The sequence below is a fragment of the Urocitellus parryii genome (assembly GCF_045843805.1).
Source record: "Urocitellus parryii isolate mUroPar1 chromosome 9 unlocalized genomic scaffold, mUroPar1.hap1 SUPER_9_unloc_5, whole genome shotgun sequence".
Taxonomy (NCBI): domain Eukaryota; kingdom Metazoa; phylum Chordata; class Mammalia; order Rodentia; family Sciuridae; genus Urocitellus; species Urocitellus parryii.
The window spans coordinates 152,577-157,638 of record NW_027551791.1 but is presented as its reverse complement, the minus strand read 5'-3'; the positions used below and the strand labels follow the sequence as shown (position 1 = coordinate 157,638).

Genomic DNA, 5,062 nt, shown 5'->3' with positions numbered 1-5,062 from the left:
AAATTAGAGAACCAATAGTTCTGTCTTAAGGAAGCAAAATGTAATGATGAGCAGGGGTGAGGGGGAGATGATGCATTCTACAGCAAAATTAATCTCTTGCTTTAAACAGGAGATAATCCAGCTTCTCCTTGGCTCTCATTTCATAAATTAATTTCTTAAAATCATAATCCAAAGAGTTTATTACAAGAAAATTTTAGTTTTAAAAGAAGCAAATACATTAGTTATGCCTTGTGAACAATTGTCCATTTCAGTGATAATTGTCCATTTCGTTATTCATCAAAAAGGGGGTTATTGCTCAGCACAAGACACACCTTACGATCCCAACTGAGTGGGACACCTGCTTTGCTCTGCTGGCTGGTGTGGCTGTGCTGAGGCTCAGGAGCCACACACCAACGCTTTGGTGAGCTCCTGACCTTCTGGAAGTACACACATGTGCTCTTTCCATCAGAATGCTTTGTGCTCTTCATTTGTGTGATGTGATTTTAAGTCTTCCCAGTGCTTGTGTCCTCTGATGTTTTCCACAAAGTCTCCTGGGAAAAGCCCAGTTTTTATATTGTGTTTTAATGTGCCTTTGAACTGGCCATCCTCTCACTTTTTATGAACAAACATAATATCTCCTTTAAGTTCTCAAGTTCTGCCTTACTCTGGGGAGGATAGGAAACTACCACCTAGTGCCTTTTGCAAACAACAGGCTAGACTCATTCATGACAGGACCCAGCGAGGAACATGCCTGATGAGGAGGTGGAGCAATGGGGACTGCAAAGTCCAGGGAACTAATCTTCAGATGGAAAGCTTCTTGGTTCAGGACTATTCCTGCAGGTGCTGGAATGGCTGGGTCATTTCCGTCCATGGGGCAGGAGCTGGCCCTGCCATGGCCTTCCCCAAGTGGTATCTCAGGACCCATGGCCTGCCCTAGGGGCAACTTGCCACCACTTAGCCCCACTTCCACTTCAGAAACACTAAAGGGGATACTTGGGGCTTCCATTTGGTGGAGGCACCAAAAAGCAACTTCAGTAAACCCTGTTTTTCTATTTTACTGTCCTTGTCCAGTTTGCTTGCTGAACTGCTCCCATGAGCTGATGAAGAACCATCTGGAGTTGTGGGAAGTCACTGTCTGGCCACTGGGCTTGGTTTCATGAGAGGCAGCATTGATACTTGGGGAGGTCAACGAAGTGGCTGAAGCACAGGCCAGGGAGGCACCAGCTTGAAACTGGCAGCAGCAGCATGGGTAGCAGAGCCTGCCATTGGTGGCAGACACTGTGGGGAGGCCAGCAAATGGTGGGGCAGGCCCACAGATGCAGGTAGCAGTCTGTACCTGGATGGGCATCAGTGCTGCTGTGGGGTATTCTTGATTATGTGCTTCAATTGCCCTCACTGCATTGCGGGCCTGATTGACTGTCATCTGCCCAGGCATATGCAATAAGACCTTAGTCTAAGGACTTATTTGGTTGTGAGCTGCTGACACTACAGCTATAGGGACAACTCTGGGTGTCTCAGCCACACCATTTCTCTGGAGCTTCTGGACAGGCCCTCCTGCAGTGAAAAGACTGACCTTTGTCATCTCCTAACTTGTCTGACCCACAGTAGACATAGAAACTTTAACTTGGGTAGCATTTGTCACTCTCCTTGTGACAGATGCCATGTAATTGCCAAGGAAAACCCCAATCTCAGTGGTATGCATTGATATTCCTAAAAACATCTCCCCTATTCCCAGTTCTAGCTCATCTTCTTTCTGGGAGTGTATTGGTGGATGCCACATACACACTGGGGTGAGTCTGAATCCAAAAATGTGCAATCTGTACAGTGGATCCTGCCATGGGTCTGGGCCCCATTTCAGCGGCAGCAACAGAAGCAGTAGCACCTGGTGGTGTGAAGGTGAGGACAATAGCAGCCGGGAGATGGGGTGGTGGAAGGGAAGGATTCATAGTTCCAAGGGCAGCTGGGTAGGGGACATCCAATGGGAAAGTGAATGAGGAGCCAGTTGTCGCTGAGCTGCTTGGGAATGAGATCACTGTTAACTCAGTGGTACTCATATGAACTTGAGAAAGGACACTGCAGGAAGCCCAGACATTTCACTGATCCTCCCAAAAGCTATGGGGTTGCTGGTGCTGATGAGGACAAGAGGGCTGATCTCCATGGAGTGGCAGTTCTGGGTTGCCTGGGAAGACTTGTTTGCCATGGTGAGCAAAGAAAAGGAGTGCCACTTTTTGGTGTTCTCCTTGGTGTCAGAGAGCTTTGGGACAGTGCTGCTCTGGGCTGTTGCTGAGGAACATTCTCCAGCATCAACTCCTGGCATGGGAGGCTTGTCCCATTCCATCAGCTGTTTACCAGCTGAGTTAAACTCAGTGTGGGAAATAGGAAATATTCCTACTTTGTCTGCAACATTCCTTCAGCCCAGTTTTCATCCACTCTGTGGATCATAGTCAGAAAAACATCCTTTGCAAACAGAAGGCAATCTTTGTCCACTTCCTTGTCTTTTACTTCAAAGTCATAAAGTGCTTTGCACTGAGGTGGGGGTTGGGGTAATAGTTGAATAATCTTCTAAATGTTGGTGGGGAAGAGCCATGGATCCTGCTGACTTCCCCCTGTTACCAGTTTTCATCAACTTGTTGCAAAATGATGATGCCATTTTGGTGAACTTAAAGTCATCAGGTTCCAACCATTTGACCCAGCTATTGCACTTCTCAGACTATTCCCTGAAGACCTTAAAAGAGCATACTATAGGGATACTGCTACATTGATGTTCATAGCAGCACAATTCACAATAGCTAGACTGTGGAACCAACCTAGATGCCCTTCAATGGATGAATGGATTAAAAAAATGTGGCATTTATACATAATGGAGTATTACTCAGCACTAAAAAATGACAAAATCATGGCATTTGCAGAGAAATAGATGGCATTAGAGCAGATTATGCTAAGTGAAGCTAGCCAATCCCTAAAAAACAAATGCCAAATGTCTTCTTTGATATAAGGAGAGCAACTAAGAACAGAGCAGGGAGAAAGAGCATGAGAAAAAGATTAACATTAAACAGGGATGAGAGGTGGGAGGGAAAGGGAGAGAAAAGGGAAATTGCATGGAAATGGAAGGAGACCCTCATTGTTATACAAAATTACATATAAGAGGATATGAGGGGAAAGGGGAAAAAACAAGGGAGAGAAATGAATTACAGTAGATGGGGTAGAGAGAGAAGATGGAAGGGGAAGGGGGAGGGGGATAGTAGAGGATAGGAAAGGTAGCAGAATACAACAGTCACTAGTATGGCAATATGTAAATCAATGGAAGTGTAACTGATGTGATTCTGCAATCTGTGTACGGGGTAAAAATGGGAGTTCATAACCCACTTGAATCAAATGTACGAAATATGATATGTCAAGAGCTATGTAATGTTTTGAACAACCAATAATAAAAAAAGATGTTAAAAAATTAAAAAAATAAAAATAAAAAAATAAAGTCATCAGGTTCCTTTTCCTCATAGTTATATAATGCTTTGGCACATGGTAACTGAGGTGTACCCCTCACTGGAGGGCTACAGGCTTGTACCCAAGACTGCTGTCCACACTGGGAACCCTGTAGATCTTTTGTGCTACAAGTAGTCATAGTGCTGCCCTGAGCCATGAATGCATTTGTGCAATTGGTCTCACTGCCACCACCAGGGATAGGTTTCTCTGCTTGATGCTATCCAGAAGCCTGACCAGCAGGATGTTACTGGGAAGCTCCTCGACACCCAAGCCAACAAGGGTCCACTCAGAACAACTGAGGTAACCTAAGATCCCCAGCAAACATCATTTGCAAATCTTGTGCTGGCAAGATAAGTCTTTTGAAGAAGCATCCAGGTGTTCTAGACACACAGGACACTCCAAAAGATCCAAGAAGGCAGATTCATCCATCTTGATCTACTGTACTGAGAAAGAATCTTCAGAAATGTTCATAGTTGTGTGAAGCTCTTAAAATGATTGGTGTAACATCCATTTCTGACTTTGCTCTTGCACCTTGGCTGCTCCTCTTTGTTTGTGGTCCCTTGTGCAGCCCAGCCTTGGCCACTGTTAGCTCTGTCTCTGATGCCACAGTTTCCCCAAGACCCCTCTATGCTACCACCCCTCACATGCACACACATAAAATATGCCACTTCCTCCCACTTTACCAGCCTTAAATGTTATTTTTTAAATCAACAGAATGCTACCGGTTTGAAATCAATGTGTAAGAGTTTGAATAATCCAACTTTCAAGCCTGGCTTGATTATTTTGTGACTGTGTTACTCTAGAAAAGTGACCTAACTTCTTTGTTTTCTTATTCTCTGGTGGTAGTAATAGTCCCTGTTATAGAGAACAACAGGAACTACAGACAAAGCTCCAGTGCAGTGTGTGTCAGGATATACACTCCAGCCATGGCAGCTATTGTTACCCAGAGTTTAAGAGTGTATCAAACAAGAGCAGTAATGACAGTGTCTAGTGGTGATGGGCAGCTGACAGTGCAGCTCGAGCAAGCACCATCACTCTTTCTGTGACAGCAGCTGGAGGACACCAAGGTACATGGGGCCTGGATGCTTGACACTGGTAACATACTTATGGCTCTCCCTCTTTCCTTGCAGAATGTCCCCCAGGACCTGTCCATCTGCACCTTTCTGCTAGAGCAGTTCCTCTTGGTGAGAACCCTGCAGGAGATGCTGGCTAACATAATGGAGAAGTTGGAAGGGGCAAGTACACTTTAGACTGGAGTATTTTAGTGTGCTCAGCTGCTGTGTGATGGTGGCTCTTATAGGTATTGGAAATCTTGTTTACAGAGATAAGTCAATGTCTTTCACCTGTGACTCCCTTTGGGTTGACCTTCTGCTTTACCCAGCACCCCATCATATCTTTAATTTGAATAAAGAAATCCAAGTGCAATGTGATCTGTGTGGCTGTCTCTTGTGCTCATGGAAACAGCCTTTCTTGGGCATCTATGTGCCTCCCTGTGTCTTCAGAGCTCCAACTGTTCCTGTTTTAACCAATTGTTTTGTGCATATTTCTTTCTTCAAATATAGATATTTTCCCTCAAAAGTCTATCTGGTATTTTAATTAT

At 44.8% G+C, this 5,062-nt stretch overlaps 1 pseudogene; it reads right to left on the bottom strand.

Annotated features, from left to right (window-relative positions):
* Nucleotides 1–444: 444 nt before the first annotated feature.
* Nucleotides 445–3,891, bottom strand: LOC113196303 (E3 ubiquitin-protein ligase SH3RF1 pseudogene; annotated as a pseudogene).
* Nucleotides 3,892–5,062: the final 1,171 nt, after the last annotated feature.